This window comes from Saimiri boliviensis, chromosome 13 (genome assembly GCF_048565385.1).
Source record: "Saimiri boliviensis isolate mSaiBol1 chromosome 13, mSaiBol1.pri, whole genome shotgun sequence".
Classification (NCBI taxonomy): domain Eukaryota; kingdom Metazoa; phylum Chordata; class Mammalia; order Primates; family Cebidae; genus Saimiri; species Saimiri boliviensis.
Genome location: NC_133461.1, coordinates 113,504,751 through 113,532,021, shown reverse-complemented (window position 1 = coordinate 113,532,021; position 27,271 = coordinate 113,504,751). Strand labels below are relative to the sequence as shown.

The following is a 27,271-nucleotide window of genomic DNA, read 5'->3' as shown; positions in this document are numbered from 1 at the left end:
TACTTTTAAATCTCATACAAATTACAAACAGCCAAGCCTTTCATTCCTATATACGCATACACCGTGGAAAATCTAGATTGCTAAAGGTTTGCTTTTCCGAAATTTTGTCATCCCCCCCACCCCCCGCTTTAGAAGCAACAACTTTAGAGAATATGACTGGCCAATATGCAACTCCCAGTATTTTCTAAGGAATGTTTCAAAAATCTATTGTTTATTCTGGATACTGAGAGAGCCAGTAGTCTCCCTTTATCCCCTCTGTACCCTGTATCCTGGAGGCAAACAGTTCAAGACCCCCAGCTGATGCCTCAAACCACAGATGGTAAGGAACCCAACTGCCATCAATCAGAACATGCTTCTGTTCTGTCCCCACTTCCACCCCCAAAATTCAATGGCCTTTCCATCTGAACCAAACACCATGCACTGTGGCTGTAACGATTGCACTCTGAGGTGTGGCAGTAAAACTTGGATGCATTTCTTTTCCCTTACTCACAAGTTCAAGATTCATTATCACCACAGATATTAGGAAACTTAGCGTATGATTTTCTCCTTTCCTGGGTTAGTCAAGGCCTTTCACCTGTTCACTTAAAGGAAGCACTTTGCAGGTTCTCTTTCATATTTCTGAATTACCAGCATCACTACTCTGGCACTTTGGGGCCATTATTAAGTAAAATGAAGGTTCCCTGAAAACACGGCATGGTTTCATCGAGATATCATGATGAGCTTATGACTGAGATGGCCACTAGGTGGCGGACAGGCAGGCAGTATAGACAGGTGGATCTGCTGGAGAGGGAGGAGCCACGCCTCAGGTGGTACTGAATGGGCGGCCCGAGACTTCATCGCACTACTCAGAATGGAACACAAGTTAAAACTTATGAACTGTTTACTTCTGGAATTGTTCGCTTAATGTTTTTGGACTATGATTGACTGAGAGTAACTGAAACCTCAGAAGGCAAAACAGTGGATAAGAGGGACTTGCTGACCTTAAAGTTTGCTCTTAGGAACTTTGTGTTGCTGTTTGTCTGATCTGTGACTTCCTTTAATCCACTGCTTTGAGGTCCCTAAAGGTAGGAATCATGTTTTACTCATCTCACGGCCATAATTCCTCAAAAAGTAATTGAACAGGTAAGACGAGCAGGTCAGGCTCTGCTGCTGGCCTTCTCCACGGCTGTGTTTGCAGGGACAAAGCATAATAGCAAACAACCTCCAAACACCTCCATGGCTTGAAAACACACAGCTGAACCACTTGCCATGCTTCTCATCCACTGCAGGCTGGGGGTAGCACCTGCATCCTCAGGCTCAGGTGAAACAATTTTCCCATCCTGAGCACTGGCAGGCTCATGGCAGAGGGGGAGGGGGAGGGAATGTTGCGTGGCTTTTAAAATTTCTGCCAGTAAGGGGCAGTCACTTTCATTCCCATTCCATAGGCTGGGCCTGACCTCAGGACGGGTGGCAGAACCTTTCTAGCCAGGAGAAGTGGAGAGTACCTGGAAGAAGGATACAAACTGCCATCAACTTCCAGAGTTAATCCTATGAATTCATCAGCATGAGTATGCACTTGCCTCACTGGCTATTTTTTTTCTAACACACAGAATCATTGAGTCTTGTTGTGGTGAGAGACTTGTATGTCGTGCAGTCCAGGGACGCAATATCAGAAACCAAGGAGGTGGGTAACCTGAGAGCCGAGGTGACCAAGTCCAGAGGGCGGGGCCTGTGGGCCCAGCAAACACACCCTAGTGGGGGGCTGCCATTTCTACCGCAGCCACCATTGCCCTAGAGAAATGAATGCAGGCCCAATGCTGGCAGCTATTCCAATGTGAAAGGAACTAAAAATCCAGCTTTTATGTAATAATATTCTAATCTTTATAACATTAATCAACTGGGGGGGAAAAAGGATTCACAGAACTTTTGCAGCCTGTAAGCTACCCATTTCCACCCAGATTTAGCCCAAAATCTAACCGTGTGTAAGTTAATACAAATATAACAAAGTCAGGAGAAGAACCCAGACCCCCAGATGTACTTTACTACTGACAGGGGCCTCCAGCCCCAGTGAGCACGGGAACCACATGTTGAAACACTGAGGTACCCCACCAGGCCAGTCAAGGGCATGCTGTTCTTATGTGACCCATTTTAACCCCTAAAAGCATAATATACCAAATACTGTAAATTCAGTTAAGCGAGCTGGATTTACACCATTTATCAGGTCTTTTCCATTATTCGCTCCCTTCTGTTGAAGAGAATTAAGTAAATATTTAAAATCTCTTACCCAGGGGTCGGCAGATTATGATCCAGAGGCCAGCCAGTCCGCTTTTGTAGATAAAATTCTCATGGAACAGAGCTGTGGACCTGCCATGCATGGTCTGTGGCTGCCCCCCTGGACATGGCCACAGAGCTGAGTCCAGCACAGATCTCAGGGCCTACAGAGGGAAGTGCCTTCCCGCTGTCATGCCCATGGAGCACCAGCCATCGCAGCTGATGAAACCTGGACCACACTCCATGCCCTGTTGGCTTCTTCACAAAAAGAGGGTAAAACTGGGTCTTTACAGCCTAAAGCAGGCCATGCCAGGGCGCTCCTTGGAGCCTTAGTCACAGTCCCAGTGACCACAGCACATTCGCAGATGGGAGCTGGCTGAGGGATCTGCGTGCTGCACACCTCTTCAGAGCGGGAAACAATCGTACTGGAAAAGTGTTCCATCGCCACATCTCCTGAGAAAAAAAGTCAGGGAGCCAGATCAACCTTGAGGGTTAACGCTGCTTCAATGTGAGCATAATAAATACTCAGCATGTCTCCTAAGACCTGGAGTATCATCAGAAACCAAACTTGGAAAACCACAGGGAATGACGCCGAGTTTGTGAGAGTCATTCCGGGCTTTACAATCAGCCCGCAAACACCGAGTCCCAGGAAGCCCGGCCGAGACCGCGGCAGGTCCTGGCATGCAGCATTAGCCTGAGTCTGAGCCCCGAGGAAGCCTCTGCTGCCACAGTGTGTGTGCGCTCATAGCTTGGGTGCAGGACCAACCACAGCGGACCAAGGGCGGGCTGGAATTTCCTCTGGACTGGACAGCTGGCTCCAGTGCAGCTGGTTAGATCTTCCCAGGGATATTCTGTGTGTAAGGCTTCCTTCCCTGTCCCAGCCTCACAGACATGTAACTGAGAGGGGACATGAAGAGTGAGCTTCCAGCACGTGGGCACAGGAAGCATGAACGTCAACAGCAGGAGAGGGAGCCACGGTGTCATGGCCTACCGGCCATGGAGGCTGCACCCAGCGCGGCTCACAGGGGATGACTTGAAGGAGAATACCAAGGAAAAGGGAAGAATACAAGTGTCCAGGTGGTTCCCAGCCGGGAGGGAACAACGCATCACAAACAGAATTTCAGACACCACTGCCGTCCTCCAGCCACAACCGCCTGCTAGCTGTGCTGCCGGCCTTCCCCAGGCCTCGAGGGTTCAGGATACTGCTTAAAACCAGTGATTTTCCTCCAGAAACCTGGTTCTTTCCAGGATTCCAGAGATTCCTGATGTTCAGTTCCTTCAGGCTTGGGGAGGAAATTCCCGCAAAGGCATCGAATCTCGGGAATGCAGTAAGTGAAACGGGCATTTGGCTTGTTTCATATCCAGCACTTAATAAAATCTACTGGGCAAGGTGGAACACATGGCTGACTCCAGATCATAGTAGCAAGGAGACAGCGAATAAAGCTCTGGAGGGTCGGCATCCACAGCTGGAAAACAGGGACTCAGCCGTGGAGAGGCTCTGTCACCCCCAGCTTCCCTGAGAGTCTGACTCCCGACTCTCCCGGCCATCCTTGCCCCCTGAGCCTTACACACAGAACATCCCTGGGAAGATCCAACCAGCTGCACCAACTTCCTTCCCTGTACCAGCCCCACAGACATGTAACTGAGAGGGGACATGGAGAGTGAGCTTCCAGCACGTGGGTAGAGGAAGCGTGAACATCAACAGCAGGAGCGGGAGCCATGGTGTCACGGCCTGCTGGCCATGGAGGCTGCACCCAGCGCGGCTCACGGGGCATTCTTGGCATCATTGGCCTCCACACCTCGTTCTCTCCACGCCAGGCGCATGTGGTGGGACCCATGAACCTGCACATTTTCACTGCGATCATGTAAGCTGCTCTGCCCAGAACTGTTTTTAATTTTTAGAACTATTTTCTAATCTTTTCATAAATTTGAGACAAAGAAACACTTCAAGCAATTCTTGCTATAAAATAATGGCTACGATTTCTGCAGCACAGAGGCTCACAAAACACCCCATTCACATTGTCTCACTTTACCATCCTAACCGCCTCTGAAACAGCCATCACTGGACTTCACTGCGTCTAAGACAGCATCTGCTGAAAAACACAGCAGTATGTTACATGCCACTGAGAAAAAGAAAACACTGCTGTTTAGGCCACAATACACGGTGACTTGGGATTGATGAAAAGCACCATTTCCCACACTTTTCAAAGGAGGAGATGGAGGTGGCAAGGTCATCCAAAAAGCAGTGGCAGAGCTGGGTTTTCACTTGAGTCTGCAGAGTCTAAATGATGCACAATGCACTCTGTAGCTGGTCCCTGCACACAGCAGGCGGACACAACAGCTTCCCGCACATTCTCCTGGGATGCTGAACACAATTAGGACCCTGGGGCGAGAAACTGAATTCCCATTGTGGGGAGAGGAAAGCCTCCTCCTTGCCTCTGGGATCGCCCCTCCCTGCCCATCTCCCCACATGTCCCACCAAAGCAATGCCCTTCCTCTCAGTGTTTCCAGAAGCTCACAGCAGCAACATACCTAGAGGAGCGACAGGCAAAGACTGGGAATCGTCTCATTGTCCGAGACGGTGGAACCCATGTTTATAGTCTCCCAGACACGGGTAAAGTGGAAGGTAATCTTCCCAGTTCTCTGAAAGACAGACTTCCTGGTCCCACTGGTGGGCAGTCCCTGGGCTCCACGCATGGGGAGCATGATCCACACATAGCTCAGAAGGACAGGAAGGAGAACCCCACCAGGAACACGCGTTACAAGAACCCCACAGCTGAGGCTGGTCACCGACTCTCGAGTGGGCGTGTGTGCAGGTGTCCTTGTTTCCTGGAGAAGGTGGGGCGCAGTGGCAGATGTCCTGGTTGCTAGAACAGCTCTCCCATGCTGGTCCTCTAGCATCTGCCATGCGACTTCCTCCAGCGCATGGAATGTAAACAGAAACCACCAGCACAACAGCTCCAGGTGAAAGCTTCCAAGCCTGCAAGAGTCTTGTGTATCCACAGCGTCCGAGCCCCCTACCTGGGTCCTGGGGGACACCACAGAGCAGAGCCCCCAGGTCAAATTTTATGTACAAGTGACAAGAGCAAAAAATAATGATTTTTCTTTCAAATCACTGAGATTTTCAAGTTGCTTGTCCCACGGTGTAACCTGTCCCGACGGGACTCACACTCTTCTCTCCAAGCATCAATATCGATTTTTGGTGAAATTTTCCACGGTGGCAGTGCAAGTCCCTGTGTGTTTCCTCAAGTCTATGGACATGATGTCACTCTACCGACAACGTTCATGAAGTATTAGGGCCCAAATGTTCCCTTGAAGTAACCTTCCAGGACACGGCTGGTGTTGTGTTCACAAGGTCATGTCATCAGGAAATTAACTGCATCTCATGCTCAACAATTTGGAGCAAATCATCCACCTGGGACCTCACCAGACTCTCCCGGTCAGCAGTGGCTTCTGCCTGGAGGCCAATCATGCCATTTCCATGTGCTGAAATCCAGCCCTGACTTCTTAATCCCAAGCCCAGTTCTCAGATTCAAGGCCTCGTTTTCTCTTGTATTTCTGTATTCTAGAATGTTAGACTAACAACTTCCAGCCAAAGACTCGGATATAATACGACCCAAGGAACAATCAATGCTGAGCGGGGATGTGGGTGCAACAAGGAATGGCCCCTCAGGCGCCTGGGCTCAGTGGATTTTCTGATAGGAGCACGAACTTCAATTCTGAGGTTCCTGTTAGAAAAAAAAAAAAAAAATCATTAGAGAACACCGAGGGCTACAGTTTCATAGCTAAGAAAACATGTTCAGTTCTTTGGAGAGCTTCCACAAAGCCTTAACTGCTGCAGAAGCCCCAGCACTTCCGCATCTGTAAATCCTGCACACTTGGGTGGGCCTGTCTCCAAACCTTCCCCACGGAGAAGGGCGAGTTTCCTCACTCCAGTGAGAGACCCCCGTGGCCAAGCAACAGGGCTGACATGAGGCTTCCCTGAACCCCAGGGTTTTGACCAGTTTAAATTCGGCTATGATTGTGCACTTCGCAAAGCAGGGCTTTGCTCTGTTTCTCTAGTCCCAAGGGATTCCTGAAACGTGGGCCCTGTTGTCACCCAGGCTGCCACTTCCCTGAAAGTCTTTCAGGTGTAACTCTTGCCTAGAAAAAGGACGTCTTCTTCCATTACCTTCCAGCTTGTTGCAACCAGAGAAAAGAACTCAAAAGCCTCTAGACTTGTACCTGCCCTGCTGAGAAGCCAGTGGGGAAGGCCCCTCCCTAGGCTCCGAGTCTCTGCAGGGCCTCCTTTCCTCCCCAGCTCTCCCGCTGCTCTGATAACAGAACCTCCACTGCTTTGCACCAGACCCCAGACCCGGCACTCTAGCTCCCAGGAGACTCAAACACAGGCATTCCCAACGTTGGGAGAGGGGAACTCAGCCATTCCCAAATCGGGAGATGGGAACACAGGCATTCCCAAATCGGGAGACCAGAACACAGCCATTCCTGACATCCAGGGACAGGAACACAGCCATTTCCAATGTCGGGAGACCAGAACACAGGCATTCCTAACGTCGGGAGAGGGGAACACAGCCATTCCCGACGTTGGCTCCTACGGCCTCATCATTTCTTCCTCCATGAGCAATGCACACTCATCGAGAGCCGTCTCCACCTCACATTTCAGATTTGCCTGTTGTACTTCCTCCTCCCTCTGCCCCAGCCCTTGGTCTCCTGCCTCAGTTTCCTGGATGTGGAGAACACAGTCACCTGCCTACACTCTGGACACTAACACAGTCCCTTCTTCTTGAGTCCTCACAGGGCTGCCTCTCATCCCTCTACTTTCTCAAAACATAGTGGGAGGAGGAGGAGGCAGGCGGCTTCAGACAATGAAGAGACAGACGGAGCCACAAACACCTCTCGATGCCCAAGGTGAAACACTGTTCTTTCCTCTTCTAGGTGGCAGCTGCTCATCACTCTCCCCCCTGCAGGCCTTGTGGGGGGCCCTGGCCCTGCTCCCTGAGGAACCTGCAGTGGGGAGGGAGAGAGACCCAGGGAGATAGAGACAGACAGGGACAGAGAGAGAGAAAGAGAGAGAGAGACAGAGACAGACAGACAGGGACAGAGACAGGAATAGAGAGAGAGGGAGGCAGAGACAAAGACAGAGAGACAGAGATAGACAGGGACAGAGAGAGGAAGAGACAGAGACAGAGAAAGGAAGAGAGAGAGAGGGAGAGGCAGAGACAGTAACAGAGAGAGACAGAAAGAAGCAGAGAGAGAGACAGAGGGGACAGCAAGCTTTGAGCTCACACCACCCACTGGTGCATATGGAAGGTCAGAGGGACACAGCAGGCCCATGGGCAGCTGCATTTATCAACTAGATGAATCTGCCAGTGAATATGGAGAAAAGCATAAACGTCCAGGCTGGCACATACATTATGACTCAGAAATTCTGGTTCATGGATATTCATCCTGGAAAATCTCTTGCGAATGTTCACTGAAAGACAAGGGCAGACATGTCCCTATCAGCACTGGTTGAACCAAACGCAGCAACATGGTAGAAACTTAGAAAGGTAAAGAAGAACAAAGCAGGCCACAGAGAACACAGTAAGATCACAACAGATCCCAGAAACGCTAAAATGTACTGTACAGGTATCGAAACTAGTTTTTAAATGAAGGAATACTTTTTTAAATGCTGGAGAGTGGCCACATCTCCCAGGGAAGCAGGAATGCAGGGCCAGGAACGAGCCGCAGCAGCTTGGATTGTTTTCCATAGTTTCAGAGAAATGGCCTCTCCGCAGCGGTTTATTTCATCACTGAGTTTCAAAGCTTCCATATACTATTACATATGTTCCATATTTACCAATTTTTCATAATAAATAATAAAGATAATTTTCCTATCTTAATATTACCAATACCCTAAATTGAGGTAACATTCTCCTGAGCCCAATGTGGCTGCCCAGTCATGAGTGATGACAGGAAGCTACTTTCCCCAGCAGCCACAGAGGACCCGGTGAGGACAGGGCAAGAGGGCACGTCCAGGGTCCCTGACAACCAAGTCGGTGCTCTTCTGACAGGAAGCCCGTGGGAGCTGTGTGGTCTTCCAGCAGTTGCTACTGCACAGAATCTATCCAAGGGCCAACCTAGGGCCTCCCTTGGGAAGCACAGGTCTCCAGAAAATTTAGACTCAGAGTCTGATCTTCATCAGCAACCAGACTACCAATGCTTGGGCCACACGTGGGACTGGGACTTTATGACCAGAAAGTCACCAAGTTCCAAGGAAATCACCTGTTTTCCTTTGCAAAACTGAACCTAGATCCATCCAAAGATGGCTTATAAAGCACAGACTCCCTGCATTAATTCGGTTAGCCATGGTAACTTGAACCCCAGTATCTCAGTGGCTGAGCAAAGCATGGCTTTATCTGTTGCCCACATTGCTCGCTGATGACCACAGTCACCACACATCTTCTTGTGCCAGGGCCTGGGCTCCAGGAGCACTTCTAATCTGGAAGGTGCCATTCTTGCACAGAGCAAGCAAGAGTCAATCACAAAATGGATTTTAATTGGTTTCATCAGCTTTGGCACATACGTGTCTGTGCACATCATACGGTGAGAGCAAGTCCATGGCCAGGTGACCATCACAGGGACAGAACATTACGGTCCCCGCAAGGGACACATGGGGGAGGCGGGCCCTTGTCAGATGGAAAGCAGGTAGTTGGATTTAATAATGCAACTATCACATCCTCACACCCTGACTCTCTTCTCTTAGTGCTTGAACTTTTAATTTCTCAAAAAAATTTTAACTAAAAAAAATTTCTTTGACATATGGTCTCACTATGTTGTCTAGGCTGGTCTGGAACTCTTGAGCTGACACAATCCTCCCACCTCCCCTAGAACTGCGGGTGCATGCCACCATGCCCAGCTGATTGTCACTTTGATCATGCATGAGACCCACTGGTGTTGGGAACCTTCCAAAGAATGGACATCTGTGAGATTTCACGTAACAGACACCTGTGAGATTCCACAGAATACACACCTGGTAGCAGGGTTCTGACCACCTGGGCTCGAATCCCAGCACCAGCACTTGCCAGCTGAGACTGATCTTTCACAACTAAGATGAAGGGTACTCAGGAACTGGGTGAAACAGGCAGTTGTGACTGTACTAAGGGACCAGTGAGTTTCCTTACTTCCAGCTTTTCCTGTCTTCGTCTGCAGAGTTCCTGGGGCTCTTGCTGGCACTGTGCTCCTGTTAAGAGTGTGCTGTCTTCATTTATTACTCCCGAGGAGATGTGCAGACACACAGCTGACTTTCCGCTGAAAGATATTTTTAAATAAACACCTTTCTCCCCTATAGTGCAGCCCTGGGAGGTTTTGTCAGGATGTTCAACTAACTAACTGGCAGGTTCTGTTTCCGTTGGGGGAGACACCATTTAACAGGACTAAACGAGATTTGTTTAAGTCTCTGGTATATAAGGCTCAAATAGGCCGTTGTGTTTACTTTAGACTTCACAAGATCCTCCTTGTATGTTTAAGCAGATGATAGTCCAATAGGTAGTTTCATCTGCCAGCTGCTTCCTCCATTTGAATCCCAGCCTCACAGAGTTTATTTATAGAGGATGTTTTCTAAAGCAATGAAGCACAATCCTGTATGTACAAGAGAAAAGTGATGCTTGCTCTTAGTCTGTGGTTACCTGCAGCCAATGTCCTCTCTATGAACTGTGCCACAGGACAAGCTTCCCGGCAGACACCACACCCCACCATATGGTGGGACTCACACTGACTAATGGAAAAAACACCAGACCCTTGAAACAGAAAAAGGAGAGCATTGCTGCAACACTGTATAGAAGAAAGGCCACAGATGAGAAAACACAAGCCCAGTCTTGTCACCCACAAAGACACTGGAGCTCTGGACACAAAAGTCAAAAAGCCTCCTTGAGGTCATGCTGGAAGATCTGATCAACCCCAGGATGTGGGGCCGAGGAGAGAAAAGAGGTGAGAGAAAGGTCCTTGGAGATGAGCCCAGCAACGAGAGCACAAAGGAATGGTCCCACACAGATACATGACACATGCACACTGATGACACATGCAGGACACGCATGCATGTGACACACACGTACACAACCTGTGTATGACACACGTGACACATGTGTGACACCTATATATGATATACACATATAACACCAAGATACCTATGGCACATGCATTGTGTGACACATTTGTACACAACACATGCCTGTGTACGACACACATGACATGTGTGTGACACCTGTATATGATCTGCACATGTAACACCTGGATATCTATGGCACACGCATTATGCGACACACACATGCATGGACACATGTAAAATTTAGCATACATTATACTTTAATAGATGACAAATATAAACATAAAGTTTCTAAAATAAATCAAATGTTTGATCTCTCCACACAGAGTGGATGTGGAGTCCCAACAAGGCTGCATTGAGTCTGGTTCTCTCTGGCTGCTGAGCAGCACTGGAGCCATCAGGGAGGTGGCTGGTCCAGGTCCAGGCCCATCCTTAACGAAAGATGAGGTGGAGCAGCTGTGGGGTACCCCGGCATGGAGATGCCGGGTGTGACCCGTAGGACTGTGTGCAGAGCAGAGTGAAGCCGCTCAGAAGCAGAATCTGCCTGGTTGTGAATCCGCCTGAGCTGCCTCCAGGGGTAGGAGACCACTCTCTGGTCCCCAGGCTGCCTCCCTGGTGCTAGCCTCAAAGAGGACGCTCTCCCACCATGTCTAGGCCACAGCCCTCACTTCAGACCTGGCCTTGAGCCTCTGCTCAGGTTCGAGGGGCCTCAGACCCTTCATTCTTGGGCGTTAAGTGCAGGTCTTACTTACTCCTTTTTTTGCACCCAGGTTTGGTCTCTGCCCCGTCTCTGGCCTGAGGACACTGTACACACACAGCACAGTCTGCAGAGGCCAGAAAGAGGAAGTCAAACACATGTGTCGACTAATTATTTATTTCTTATTCTTCCTATTTATTTATGTAGAGAGAGGATCCTATTGTGTCGCCTAGGCCAGAGTGCAATGGTGATCAGGGCTCACTGCAACCTTGACCTCCCATGCTCAAGGAATTCTCCCACCTCAGCCTCCTAAGTAACTGGGACCACAAGCATGCACCATCACAACTGGCTATTTTTTAAATTTTGTAGAGACAAGGTCTCATCATGTTGCCAAGGCTGGTCTCAAACTCCTGGGTTCAAGCAATCCTCCCACCTAGACCTCCCAAAGTTCTGGGACTGTAGGAGTGAGCAACTGTGCCTGACCACATTTTTCTATGTTAGCAGTCAAAATAAAAAAGAAAAGGAAGAAAGAACATGTTCAGCTGTAATTCCTAGGAAAAAAATCTGTTTGGTTTTATTACCATAGTTCTTGAACAAAGATGAACAGAAAAAAAAAAAAAAGAAAAGGAAAAGTCACTCGAAGTAAATTAAAAGACAAAACAACAATTCAGGAGGCTGGGAGAAAAAGCGGTGTTTGGAAAAGACAGGAAACCAGGAAGGAAGCTTTTCTGCTGCGTCTGCCCTGGTGAGGGGAGCGTCCACATTGAGGCCCTTCCAGGTGGTTAAGTTTGGAGACATTGGAAGATCCAGATATACAGAGCATGCCTGAACATAAACACAGATTCTTGCACTTAAACAAAACACTAAAAATGAAACTTAGCAGAAAACCAAACGTATTAAGGTCCTGAGAAAGAATAAGCACGGGGGCGTGGAGGAGAGCCAAGGTGGCCTCAGACTCAGCCTCCCTAGAGCCTGAGACACACTTCTGTGAAGTCCCAAGGGAAGAGGGTGTGGTCCTCTTCTAGCCAGCCAAGTTTTCCTTTAAGTAAAAAGGCAACTGACAATCTTTCTCAAACAATCAAAAACCCAAGGAAAATCTGCCCAAACAACAAAGATCAACCAAAGCAACAAGCCAAGAACAAGGGTGGCAAAGTTAAAATTCACCTCAACGGAGAAACTAAGACTGAACCAATGTGGGCATTATGAATTAGGAGAATGTAAATGTTACGAAGTTGAAACTTTAAGTTCAAAAGATGCCTTTATCCTTGAGGTCTGGTTACAAGTCAAGGTATTTTACGATATGGATCTTTCTCTATCACTATTTTTCTTGGAACAGAAGATCAACAGGTACGAATGTTTCATTTTTTTTTTAAAGATACTTTGTACACTCAAATCTTTGATTTTCTATTTCTTCAGTCGTCTTCAAGGTCACCAACCACACACACGCTATTTTCTGTCATTCCACAGTCACCATCTTCCCTAAGGTCACTGCGGTCATACTGTCACTTCAAGTGTCATCCTGTGTGACCCCCTCAGATCTGGTCCACGTGTCAAAGGCTGTTTCCAGTCATTTTATTCTGCTTCTTAGGGCTTCTCTGTCGGCTTACACCTGGAGGCTTTTTTCCCTTGCATTTATTTCCCAAGCCATCATAGCTCATTCTTTCCTCTCCACAATCTCCCCTCGAGCTCTTATGCCCTTCAGTTCTTTTCCCTAGGAGGGCTTAACTGGGCTCCTATTTTTGAGTGATTTTGTTGTATCTCTGGATGAAATTTTCCTTCTTTGCCCTTTCAGCTTTGAAACATTTTGAAGACAGAAAAAGTACAAATAATTTTATAAAACACGTATTCCCACAATCAGAATTAACAAAATACTTTGTCATGTTTGTTTCTCGTCTTTTGGAAAGGACTCCAGTGAGGCAGAGGGATCCTTAAAAACAACACAGCTACAGCCTCTCCTGTGTTTGGTTTGTATTTTTATATTACTGTTTTTAAAATTTCACATATCTATATATTTGAGTTTATCCCTGACATATCTCTGTCTTTGGAGCATGTTACTGACACGAAGGGCATGGCCCTGCATTGGTACTCTGCTCCTCCCTCTTTTCTCAGTGTTAATTATCACAACCTGTGCCATCTATTTCATTCTACTAGTTTTTGGCTATTCACACCTAGGCTTCTATTTATCTGAAGTGTCCTTTTGAGGGTAGAATGAGGGCAGGAACACTGTTTAAGAGGGCTTTCCCCAGATGGAATCTCAGCCCCTGGGCTGCGTGCTGGGTGCCTTGTTTGCCAACTTGGGAAACCGCCTCCACGGAGTCACAAACTCCCACACCAGAGTCTGTCTCTGAGCTTTAAAGTACTTTGCTGCTGGTCTGTTAATGCCACACTGTTTTCATTACTATACCTTTGTATATATTTGCTTTCTCTTCCAATTTGGCTTTTTCTAAAAAAAAAAAAAGTTTTAAAAACTGTTGTTTCTCCTCAAACCTTTTAAATGTTATTTTTTAAAATGTTAACAAACAAAAGTAGATGGGATGGGAGAGTAAGCTCCTATGTGTCTATTCTCAGCATCAAAGAATCACCAAATCAGGCCCAGTTTTGTTGCCTCTGCCCCCCCACTGGCCTCTCCTCTTCCCAGAGTCTCTGAAAGCCAATTCCAGGTCCCGCACCGCACCATCCACGAGCATTTCTCTAAGTATTTATTCATGTATATTCTTCCATGTGTGCTTTAGAATCAGTGTGTTAAAGTTCCCATATATTTTGATACATCTTCATGGAATGTTGACTGAATGCTAAGATGTTGGAGAATTTACTGTTATCCAAAGTCAAATGTTCCTATCCAAGGTACTGGTGCTTCTCCTCATCGAATTCTTCGTGTCTTTCAATAACATGTTTGTAGCTCTCTCCAGGAAGGTCTTGCGCATATTTTTGGGTTTTGTTGCAACCATGACTTTCATGGATTTTACCGTAACCATGAATTGCACACATTTAGGGTTATATTCCCCATTTAGTTACTGGTGCAATAAATAAATGCTAAGAACTCATGTTACAGCTCTTGTTCTTTGCAATCTTGCTGAATTCTTGTATTGATGTCAGTAATTTAGTAATAGATTCTCTTGAATTGTGTATGTACAGAATCATAGCATCTGCAAGAAAATCATACTTTTGCTTTACTTTTTCATTCTTATAGTTATTCGTTTTTTGTAATTTTTAATTTTATTGCTGACTTGAGATTTCAATGTGTTGTTGAATAAGAGCAGTAATAACTGGCAGCATTTTCCTGTTCCTGATTTTTACAGGCAGTGTATGCTTTCTCTCTACCTAACATCTTTTTCCTGCCTAAGCGTTTGATTTTTCCTACTGTCTCTGCGTAGCCCTGTGCCCTTCCTGCCTGGCGTCATTCCTCTGGGGAAGGAGGCAGCTCTGCTGAAACAGCCACATCCGCAGGCCTGGCAGGAGGCGGGATGAGGGAGCAAGCTGCCGACATCAACTTGGGCTTGCTCTCCTATACACCTCCCAACACTCTCATCCTCCTCTTCCCAGCTTTCCTGAGTCACTGCTGGGCGTAGGCACCCTCTTGCACCTATCCACCTCGCCACAGACTGAAACCCTAATCACGGACCATGAAAACAGCTCATGGACTCAGGCACATTCTCACCTCCCACCTCTCCATTCCTCCTTCCCCGCGGCCCCCCAGCCAGGGTGCCCATCTGTACCCACCACTGGACGGAACCTGGCTTTGGGATGAGTACCCCATACAGTAGGTGAGTGGAGTAGGCATTCAGGTAGAGTGACACACAGGTTTGCCCCAAACTTCAACTCTGGTAGGGGGTTCCTAGGATTCTCACAAAGGCTGGGCCTAGCAGGGATCAGACAGGAGGACTCTGCCCCGGCTGGGCCTGTTTCTGTCTACCTGCCTGTCCACCTCGCTGTCTTTCCCTCCCCTGCCCTGCTCACTGCCCTGAGTATGGGTAGGTGAGATGCAGCAGGGACAGAGAACTTGAGCATGGAGGGGCCTGTGACCCTGGGAACTTAGGGAGCCTGCTCAGGTCACACCAAACCAGGCCCTCTCTGCCCTGCGCCTGGCACTGAGCTGCCTTTCAAGGCTGAAAATCTGGGCTCTATTTTCCATCTGTCTCCATCATTTGTGCTGAGAAGCTCCTAATCGTCTGATTTTCCATGTTATCACCTCAGGACATTTAAACAATTAACGTTTTAGCAGCAGGAAGGTAACTACCACATATATAGTAAGTGTCCTGGTTAGAAAACAAGAAATCAGAAAAAATACATTTTGAAAAGAAGAATTAGTGGGTGGGCTGAGTTTCCTATCTTTCACCTGGTAGTTTAATGATTGTATGTTGACACGGCGACAGGCTAACATTTTCAAATAGAAAGACATATGATTAAATCTCTTTTGATGTTTTCTGCAAATTGCCTCTCTAAGGTCTGCTTCCAAGGGGTAGCTCTCCAATTAGAGTCAGAGATTATTATTATGGGGTTAGCAATCACTCCTGCTCCTGAAGCTGACTCACCCTTTAACATGCTAATTAGTAACACAGTGCTTTGTATCATATTTGACCTTCAACGTGGTGTTCCTTTCTAACTGGAACCTTTCATGCCATTCCTAAGAAATGGAGACTTGGTTCTGTTTCTGACCTCTCCCTTCAGAGGCCCCCGTGATGTGCCATGAAGCTGGGAAGTTCAGCTGCTCACTTGCACGTGCCCCTCTCTGTTTCATTCTTTCTCAGAGGCTGATGACTTAATAAGCTCACTTTAGTTCATTCAGCAAGTTTACCAATGCTCCTCTTAAAGCGGTAGCTTCCGTGTTCATGACAGTTTGGTATTGTTATTGAAATGGGCCTCACACTAGGGTCAAGAATTCCTAAATTGCTACCTGATGGTCACTGTGAAGGGAGTACCTGTACTGACCATGTCTGCGCCCCACAGGGTCGGTGTTACTTGCAGCTTCACTCATGTCTCCCTCCCCCCATCTTGGGAGAAGGGCAGAAGAATGTCGAGGCCACAGGAAACGACAATGAGGACCAAGAGCCTGCAGGACCACGGGGAATCTGGACACAGCTCTGCCAACAACCCTTCCTAGCTCTATTTCTCAACTGAAATGCTGTCTAAAATACTTTCATCACTTCCCTGTACCCACCATGAAAAGTGCTCTTGGAAACTTACATTAGGTCAGGCATACAGAACTCATCAAAATTTAGTTTAGCCTCAGAAATTGTGGTCATTTTTTATGGCATCTGCAGAAAGTGCTCATTTGCTCTTGGAATCCAACAGGCGCGGTGGCTCAGGCCTGTAATCCCAGCACTTTGGGAGGCTGAGGTGGGTGGATCACGAGGTCAAGAGATCGAGACCATCCTGGTCAACATGGTGAAACCCCATCTCTACTAAAAATACAAAAAATCAGCTGGGCATGGTGGCGCGTGCCTGCAATCCCAGCTACTCGGGAGGCTGAGGCAGGAGAATTGCCTGAACCCAGGAGGCGGAGGTTGCGGTGAGCCGAGATCGCACCATTGCACTCCAGCCTGGGTAACAAGAGCGAAACTCCGTCTCAAAAAAAAAAAAAAAAAAAAAGATGTCAAGCAATGATTTCCAGGCACACAGCGTTCATATATAGAGGCGGAGCATTTCATTTGTCTTTTTTTTTCATTTGTCCTTCTTATTGGCACCCACCTGGGCCACAGAGCACCTGGCCATTCAGCACAGGAGAAGCAGAGCGTGACACACTGGGACGTTCACCAACCTCCGGACGTGGCCCGGGTGGCGAACGTCTGAGTGTCACCCTCTGCTCCTCCTGGGCTGTATTCATTCCACAGATGTTTATGGCACAGTGACCACACCCAGGCCCTCTGTTACATCCCCTGTGGGAGGTCAAATGAATGAATGTGATTTGGTGCTGTCTTCAAAGACTGAAGTTCAGCCAAGACACGTGAGGCACCATCAAGACCACCTTTTACCCAGAGCCCCTCAGGACCAGTGTGGAGATTTCGGGAGCATGGGTCTGCCCAGATTCTTTGATTTGAATAGAGCAATAACATTTTCACTTGCTTTATATGCTAACTGAAAGCCCAGTCATTGCAACAAAGAGTTTGAGGATTTAAAAGCCAGGTAGGAACCCACTGATGTGTAGCAGGGCTCCAAACCTGACTGCCCAGGATCAGATGGAAAGATGTTTGATAATGGAGGGTGCAGGTTTTACCACCATTAAAATGAACAACACCTGGTGGAGGTAGGTTCGAGAACTTTAGCAAGGTCTGCAGGCTAGCCTGGGTGCACAGCCTGGCAGACTTGCGAGCTTTGTCTAGACCCGCGGTGAAGGCAGTGCTGTACACTGGGGCAACAGGCTGCTTATGCCCAGACAGCACCCAGAAAATCTGTGGAGGCACATTGGGGCTGGGGCATCCACATTTGAAATAAACAGTATGATACTGCAGGTGACTCTAGTGCAAGCGGCCTGGGACCACAGGTGGAGAAGCACCGTGCAGAGGACCCTGAAATACAGGAGGGCAGTGCCAGCACGCGTGCTGTCGCTGCCGCTGTGCAAATGATGGCTTCCGCTCCACAGAAGGCGGTTTCCCTCAACACCATCTGAGGCTTAAAAATAGGGCTTCACTTAAAAAGAGCAGTGGATATTTCTGAGTGGTGAAATGATGAGTGGTTTGTAAATATATCTTCCTTATGTTTGTCTGAACTTTCTGGGTTTTTTTCTATCTTTATCCATTTATTGATGCAATAAATATTAAGAATATTGTATGTGCCACCTACTATATTGTTTCAGCAAAATGATAGTGATTAATAATGTAATAGTATACAAATTAATGTAGGAGTACAACTAAGAAATCTGTCTACTTTCTAGGCTATAATTTTAGAGAGGCATTTTTATCCTCTATAGTTTGGTTCTTGGCCTCGTCATTCATAGAAATCACATTACATACACTTCCTAGGAGTTTGTCAAAGTCTATTTAATCACTAGCAAGTGACATATTTTATTTGCTCCCTTTGAGTTGACCCATCTATTTTATAAATGTACAAGGTGAGGCTTCCTCTTCTGCGTCTTTTTCTTTCCCTTATCTTTTTATTTTCTGCAACCTCTTATTGTTCATACCATATTTCTCTTATTAATCATCTTCCCTGCCTTGAATTGCTAGTTAATATAGGAAAAGCTTCACAGGAAGTACAGACAATGGTAGCAAATCAGTATCTTAATGTTCTACGGCTGTATTAAACAAGCAAGGAGAATGCCAAACTTCAGCAAGTAAAACAGCAATAGAATCTGCAGATATCTCCATTTACCAACCTGATTTGTGTATTCTTTCAGTTACGCTGCGTAATGAACACACTCTTTTGGCCTTGAACAATAGCATGCATACAGAAGTCTGTTCATATGAGAAAATGTCCATTCATTCATTTATTCACCAAGTGTTTGTTTAGTGTCCACTATGTGCCTGAACCTTAGATGCAGCAGTGAACAAGAGACAAAAACTTCCGCCCTGGGGCAGCTTATGTCCTTCGAGTAGAGACAGACACAATAAATAAGTAGAAGACAGAGCATGCTAAATGGCGGAGAAATAAGCCAGTGTGAAGGGTCCCTGAGTGTGTCGAGTGGGAGTTCTAACTGAAATAGTAACAGTAGTGCTAATAAGAAGTGGCTTTTTAGCAAAGCCTTGAGAAGGTGAGGAAACACTCATTCTGCAAAAGACACCTGAAAGTTCAGTTGTCCTCAGGTTGGGAAATGCCTCATCTCATACCAACTTTTCAACTTAGCAGATAGATTTTGTATGATACTGCACAGATACTGTTTTACTGGTTAATTTTCCTTCTATCCCAGGATAATAAAAGGTAAAGCCAGAGGGCACTTCACACATAATAGCAAGAATTGCAATAAATCTGTGTTTCCTTCTTATAAATGCTTCTAAAGTTTGATAGCTCAACAGGTACTGTAGACTGTATAACTGTCCTTCCATGGAAGGAGAAACATCTACACAAAGTATGTTATTTATTTTCTTCTCAAGCTCTTTCTTTAAAATACCTGCCACTTGCCATGGACCTCTAAGCCTGTCTGGCTCATAATGTTAGCAGAATCTTTCCTGTTTGGGCAATTTGCTCCTGGTAGGGCAAAAAATAAATAAATAAAATAAAATAAAAATCAAAATAATAATATTCTTACATTTCTTTCCTCTACTTCCTTCTATGTGACTCTGCACTCACTAGTTGATTACAGCATCCACATTGCCTTGAAAAGAAGTAGGATTTTTTTTAAGGTTGAAATGAAAAGTGGAAGAAAGAGGAAATGTTCCTTTTTTTTTTTTCTTCCCAAACAAGAACAGTACAATATGAGAAGGTAGAATTAACGCACAGAAATTAAACTAATGTCTTTGCAACATCACTTAAGAAGCTTGACCAAGTCACTCATGCCTAGTGGCCCCATTAATTGCTCTTCTCCCACCAATGAGTTTTGGAACTTCCATCAATAGCTGCCTATGCATTACTCATGGATCAGAGAGCAGAAACACACCACACCTTGCCAAATCCCGCCCAGGTAGCTACACAGGGAACCCTGCATTGACCATGGCCCAGAACACATGCAAGCTCCTTCCCATATGAGAGGGAGAGGCATTGAATTAAAAATCCAGTGACTGAGAAGGAAATCTCCTCACCAGTGATTTGGTGGGAACAGAAAACAGAGCCCATTCCTAACACCAGGAAGTGCCCACCTGGAGTTTAATTAAAGACAAAAATCCCAATTTTGGTGCCCAAATGTCTGCCTTTCGAAATTATCACGTAAATTCACTGATAATTATCTTAGATTTATGGGGAGACATTAGTATTTTAACTGTTATTCATCCCTTTTTTAAAGTGATCTTTAGAAGACCCTAAACTATGTTCCAATTCCTCTGCAGGGCTCCCTCCTAGAAGTTTAGACAATAAACTTATGCACACATGGATTGCAGTATCAGTGCCCTGGTTATGCTGGAGTAAAAGTATAGAGAATTTGTAGGAAAACAGGCAGAAGTGTGCATATTTTTGCTATTCTTCGCTTCACCTATCCATGGAGGTAGATCAAGATACCTGGGAAGTGGAATCTGTGAGCTAGCAAACAGAGGAGGCTGTTACTAGGCTGGGAGTGTCTCCCTCATTTACAATTAGCCAGAGACAATGAACTTGGCTGTGCAGGTAAGCTTGGGTCCTGGAATACACCGGAATACACCCTGGCCTTTATACAGATTTGATTCTTCAAGCCATTGTTGGCTTTCACCAACTTGGTTCTGAAGATCCAGACCCCAGCTGGCACGAATCCAACTCCCTTTCCATCTTGCCATCTTCAGCCCTCTGAATGGAGCTGAGGTTCTCACCTCCACAGAGAAGTTCAATTTCTGTGTTCTGATTTCACCTTTTCCATGTGTGCATCAGGCATTTTTCTCCAAAAGATAAATATCACTTAGGTTGATATCCTCACTTATTCAGTTCCATTTTCTCTTCTGACTTAGTAAGGATCTCTCTGCTAGTTGAATTTGCTTTAATTTTTTTCTCCCAGAAGTTATGGAAGAATGCCCATTAACCATTTCATCACATTAGTTCCACGACCAGAATTAATTTTCCAGAACTGTGTGGCATATCACCATAATGACTGACTGTGACCAGTTGTATTAAAAATATTGCCTATTGTTTCTGAATTTTAAAATACAATCAAAAAGGAATAAACTTCTGCTGACACAACTGCTTGGAAAAACCCATGCTGTGTAACATGCAGCTTTACTATCTTTAGTTGAGTAGCTTCTTTGCCGAAACCCTGGTGACCAAGCATCTGTGGCAGATTGTCATCAACTGCGCAACTAGTGGCCCTAACTGGAAACTTGGAAATTCCCACTCCTGAACAATCTGGCACATGGAGAGATTCTTCACAAGATGTGCTAGAATGAAGACTCATTAATGAATGGAAAACACCAGCAGCTCTCATAGTTTACAACAGGCACAGGCCCAGTGGGGTGCTGGAATTGGCTTGGGAGAGTGGATCAAGTGCACCTCTTCCGGGCTCTTCATTCAGTGTTGTCTCATGCACAGTGTGATATTGGCCATGGTTGGAATCTATACACAACAGAAATTATCAAACAAGACAAATAAGGGCTTACTTGCACTCCTGCCCCTCTTTAGAAAAGCTGGGTTTTCAGCTTACCCTGGACATAATGCAGTTGGCTACCTGGGCCATGACCAGGATCTGAGTGTTTGCTTCCCCTGAAAGATTCCTGTGTATCCTAATCCCCATGTGACAGTGTCAGGAGACAGGGTCTTTCGGAGATGATGAGGTCATGGAGTGGAGCTCTTGTAAATGGGATTAGTGTACTTAGAGACCCCTCTCTCCTCCCACCAGTCATGGTGGGCAGGAGATCAGAGTGAGTGAAGTAGAGGCTGTCTGAGGGCCAGCCGTGCCACTGCCCAGACATCCTGCTGCCTGGACACCCGGCCACCAGTGGCCTTGTATTTGGTGGATACAGGGAGAAGGCTCTAAGAATTCCAGGCTCAGATGACAACAGAGACAGAAACTGCCTGTTGTTTGAGCAAAGAAAACCACAGTTGCAGCCAGGAGTTTGGTCCAGGTATGAGTTCTGCCATCCCTGCCTGGGCTGTGCCCATCTCATTGCTTGGATCTCATGTAAGGCAACAGAGAGAGACACAGAAAAGCCATGTCACCATGGCAATAATCACCAACACCAAGAGCAAACACTGGTACCACATCTGACGTGACTCTGCAGCCTTGGCCCACTCCCAGGGTTTCATCAAAAGTTGTGCCCTTTGGATTGAGCATTTCCAGCTAGGTCTGCAGCCTGTCTGTTACACCTCTCTTTCAATTCCTTCTCCACAGTTAGAGTTAGATATTCAGGGCTCCAAAAATTTTAAGACTTTATCAGCCTTCAGAGGGCTTTCAGTCTCCATGGGGAACTGATTTTTTTTTTTTTTTTTTTTTTTTTTTTTGATAGTAGAGAGCAGGGCTGGGCTAAGATTTAAATAATTGAAACAAGTCATAAGATGTTGGGTCTCCTGAAAGACAACCTAGGCAATGCCATTCTGGACACAGGAATGGGCACGGATTTTATGACAAACAGACGAAAAGCAACAACAAAAGCAAAAATTGTCAACTGGGATCCAATTAAACTTAAGTGCTTCTGTACAACAAAATAAACTATTAGCAGGAAAAACGGGTAACCTATGGAATGGGAGCAAGTATCTGCAAACTACACATCTGGCAAAGGTCTAATATCTAGCATTGATAGGGAACTTAACAAAAAAAACTAAACAACTCCATTAAAAAGTGGGCAAAGGACATGAACATACACTTTTCAAAAGATGTACACGTGGCTAACAAGTATATTTTAAAAGCTCATCATCACTGATCATTAGAGAAATGCAAATTGAAACCACGATGAGATACCATCTCCAGTTGGAATAGCTATTACTAAAAAGTAAAAAAATAACAGACGCTGCTGATGTTGCAGAGAAAAGGGAACACTTATACACTGTCAATAGGAGTGTAAATTAGTTCAACCACGTGGAAGGCAGTATGTTGATTCCTCAAAGAGCTAAAAGCAGAATTACTATTTGACCCAGCAATCCCATTACTGGGTACATATCCGGAGGCATATAAATTGTTGTACCATAAAGACCCATGCACATGTATGTTCACTGCAGTCCTATTCACAATAGCAAAGACAAGGAATTAACCTAATGCCCATCAGCGATAGACCAGATGAAGAAAATGTGGTACATGCACACCACAGAATACTATGCAGCCATAAAGAAGAACGAGATCCTGTCTTCTGCAGGAACGCAGATGGAACTAGGCCGTTATCCTAATATCCTAAACTATGAGAAAACACGGACGCATAGAGGACAGCACACACTGGGGCCTGGATAAGGCTGGAGGGTGGAGGGGGGTGAGGACCAGAAACAGTATCTATTGGGTACTAGGCCAGTACCTGGGTGATTGAATAATCTGCACAACAAATCACTAAGACATGAGTTTACCTGTTTAACAAAACTGCTCATGTACCCCTGAACCTATTAAAAGATGCTGGGTTCCTGAAGTTCCCAGGAGGTCAGGTGGAAGAGAGAATTCTTGAGACAGGCCTGGTCAGTGAGGAGCTTTGCAGGGATGGTGGACGGGCAGGGAGCAGCAGAGGTTGGGTAGAAGAACCACAAGTCCAGGCCTGGACTCACCTCTGCCTTCCTGTGTGTGCCTAACCCAGCTTTGAGGTGAGAGCTGGGGTTCAGGAGGCTACGTACTTGCTTGAAGCTGCACATCCAGGAATCCAGATGATGGTCCCAAGTCTGCTGCGCCCCCACCCTGCTCTATTGCTACGACAGCCAATCTCCACTCAGGGGCTGCAGCTGACCAGCTGGCATTTACCAGGCTCAGCAGAGATGGGTCCAGAGCCCAGAGGAGCTGTGGCATGCCAGGTCTGGGCTGCCTGCTGGCTGCGGTCAGGATGAATCCTGTTGTAGATTGGTTCTTTTTGGCAACCACAGATTTTCAAACGTCAGTAGCCATGTGGTCTCCATGTTGGCCTTCCCATTCTGACACCACACAGGAGGAGTGTAGTGCCTGAGTGAACAGCCTCAAAATTCTATTCTAATGCCTTATTTAAAAGAAAGAGAGACCCAAGACTGAGGAATTTGAAATAAATAAGCACACCGGCTTGCCTGAACTGACTACTGCCATTCGTCTCACCATAGCTGCCTGCTGACCTCTGACTCTCCCTGCCAGTACACCTTCCAGCACCTTCCAGGGTTGGTTGCTGTAAGGGGATTGTTTTTGCTCCCAGTCCCCGTAAACATTCTGTAGGTAATTACACAGTCATGGCCCCATTTTCTCACTGTGTATTTGCCACCCTGGGTCTGTTCAGATGACAGTCTCCGGAAAACCAGGCACCTCCTCCTTGTACCCATGGCACCGTGGCAGTGCCTGGTTGCTGTCAGCAGAGAGCATTAGCTCTGAGACACCTCCTCCTTGTACCCATGGTACCGTCACAGTGCCTGGCTCTTGCATTAGCTCTAAGACACTGCTAGTTCCACATCTGGTGGTAGGGTTTTGTTTTGGTAGCTTGGTTGATTTTTCCTTCTTGCAGTATTATCACTTCAAAGAAAGCAGAAGTGGTCTTTCCACATTGTGTAAAGACCACATTAAACATATGCCACATGCTTCAGAGTAGCAGAAACTGGAAGAAGGAAGGGATTCCCCTGTGCCCGAAGGTAACCAAGTCTACATTGTCCTGAGAGTCAGGGGCTACACCTATCTGTGCAGCATTTGGAAAGGTCAGAGGAGATGACTGCGCAGTGTGTATCTGAGAAGCGTGGGGACCCTGTGCTCACCACCACCCTAATTCTCTATGAGGCAGGGGCACCTGGAGCACTGTGACCAGCACTGTCCCAGCTGCCTGCCAGGATGAGCTCTGGCTCTTGACAGTGGCCGCGACAATGGGCTTAAATTTCCTCAACTCCTTAGATACTGTCAGGTTCAAGTTACTTTAAAGAAAATTTTAAAACATGATTTTTCTTTTTTTTTTTTTTGAGACGGAGTTTCACTCTTGTTATCCAGGCTGGAGTGCAATGGCGCGATCTCGGCTCACCGCAACCTCCGCCTCCTGGGTTCAGACAATTCTCCTGCCTCAGCCTCCTGAGTAGCTGGGATTACAGGCACGTGCCACCATGCCCAGCTAATTTTTGTATTTTTAGTAGAGACGGGGTTTCACCATGTTGACCAGGATGGTCTCGATCTCTCGACCTCGTGATCCACCCGCCTCGGCCTCCCAAAGTGCTGGGATTACAGGCTTGAGCCACCGCGCCCGGCAAAACATGATTTTTCAATAAACTGATTGCCAAAAGATCTCTGTGGTTAAGGAGGCACCTCCCTCATGGTCTTTTACTTCTTGCTGCCAAGACTTCCACCTGGGCAACGGCTCTACAATCTCCAGCTGCACCACCTGTTTAGAAAAGCGTTTTTCCCTGCCCCTCTGGGGTTTTTTTCCTCCCTCTTCCAGTGGTGGTGAAATTCCAGAGGGCATTGAGTGGGTTACTCTTCACAAGCACAGAGCTAAGCTCAGTCCTGGTACAAAGCACACCCAAGGATAAGACCCAAGACCATGAGTATGTTGACCTCAGTTGGACAGAGTGGCTTCATGGGCTCCTGCCGTTACTCTGTGGGTTCCTGATGTGTTCTGCAGGTTTCTGTTGCTATTCTGTGAGTACCTGGTATTACTCTGAGGAACTGTACAGTTCTTCTGTGGGTTCTACTGTTACACTGTGAGCTCTGCTAGTACTCTGTGGGTCTTAATGTTACTCTGTGGGCTCTGATGTTACTATGTGGCTCTCTCCGTGGTTACTCTCTGAATTCCTGCTGTTATTCTGTGGATTCCTTTTTTTGCTTTGTATGTTTCTGCAATTAGTTTATCTCCTCACCATCCAGCCAGGAATTCTTTCACTAGGAATTGTGTGGATGCTGGCCAGTTGAGCTAAATTTAATATTACTATGTCCCTATTGTGGTGGTGGGCTCTTGGCTTGGCAGTTTATACCAATACTCCATATGTAGTTAGCCCTGACCCATCTGTGAAAGAAAAATAAAACCTCAAGCCTCCAAACTTACCGTGACAATGGGAAAAGTTACTATTGGCAACACACACACACACACACACACACACTGCCTTCCTTTTGTTCCCCAGAGCTTACTTTATGTGAAACGTAGATCTACTGAGGATGGGACAGATGCATAACTCTCCCCCACGCCTTTTTTTTCACATGTGAAACGTAGATTTGCTTTACTCTAATCAGAGCCTTACAAGAACGTGACCACAAGCCTCACAGGCTACTCTTCCCTTTTCCCTTTAAATACTGAAGTCCTGAAAACCCTCTTTGGAAAAACGCAAAAGCCATAAACCCTACTGCAATCGGTGTTTCTTTTTCCCCAGGCACATTCACAATTTTGGAAAAATAAGTCTCTAAATCGATTGAGATCTGTCTCAGACACTTTTTTGGTTTACACAACAATCCCAATCATAGGGATTCATTTGCAAACATACCTCCACAAGTTAAAACAAACGAAACCACAGAGCGACTGGGCATTATTTATAATGGCAACCCATCTAAAGCCCATCACAGACATCATTGAGACATTCGAATAAATTGATACATTTATAATATGGACTAATCTGCAACCCTGAAAGGAAGGGCATAGAGAAGGAAAGGAAGAAAAGGAGGGAGGGAGGGACAGACAGGTGTTTAAATTGGGGCTGTGCAAGCAATATTGCCTACCTCCTTACCTTCACATTATTTAAAAGCATGTGGTCAAGAAACCTTATTATAATAGACACATCGGAAATAACTTCTAAAATTACTTTTCCAAAATATGAATCCATACTATACACTTCTTGCCATGTGCTCAAACGTAGATGCACACATTTTAACAAGGAAAAGACCAATACTCATATTTGCCTGCTAGACGCCATACGCTATTTTAAAAGTTGTGCACACGCTAACTCATTTGTTCTTACAGAAATCCTGTAAAGTGCACCGCCACCTCCATGTTTCTAGGAGGAAACCGAGGCAGGGGGCTGAGGTTCCCGGACCCACCTGGCCTTCTCGGCCAGTCTGCCTCCCTCCCTCCTGCTGCCGCACATTCTTTGTTCCTAATTGGAAAAAACTATTCGCGCTGCTCCTCCAGGGAATTTCAACCTTCTAGAAAGATCTGACAAGACTCGAAACTTTATAAAGAGAAGGTGCTTGTGCCTAAATGCTAAGTTTGAGCGCGCGCCATGGCAGGGAGTGGAGGCACTCTGGGCTTGGCGCCCAGCCGGGTGGAAAAACGATCGCAGAGTGGAAATGCGCGGTGGGCGGCCCGGGATCCCGTGGGGACCCGCGCGGCGCGGGCATGCGCATGCTCTCACGGGCACGCCCATTCTCGGGGACGCGCGTCTTCAGGACACGCGAACGCCTCAAGGCCCTGTCCGGCTTACTCCAGTGAAGAGCTGGACCGACGTCGTCTCCCACCTCGCAGGCCTAAATCTCGGGGCCTCATCGGCATCTCCGGGCGATGGCAGAGGTCGCGGGTACCGACTCTGCCCATTCCTCCGCCTCCGCGCCCGGCACTCGGGACTCGCGCGGAGGGGCGGTGCCTACTACGCAGGCGCACGCTACGAGTGTCGGGACCCTGTCGCTACCCTACTACGCGATCTACGCT

At 46.7% G+C, this 27,271-nt stretch overlaps 1 long non-coding RNA gene across 1 annotated transcript; it reads right to left on the bottom strand.

Annotated features, from left to right (window-relative positions):
• Nucleotides 1-2,613: 2,613 nt before the first annotated feature.
• Nucleotides 2,614-27,230, bottom strand: LOC120360600 (uncharacterized). Its single transcript, XR_005577056.2, has 3 exons — nucleotides 27,048-27,230; nucleotides 4,783-5,978; nucleotides 2,614-2,703 (listed from the first exon to the last, which is right to left on the bottom strand). It is a non-coding gene; the product is annotated as an uncharacterized LOC120360600 (long non-coding RNA).
• Nucleotides 27,231-27,271: the final 41 nt, after the last annotated feature.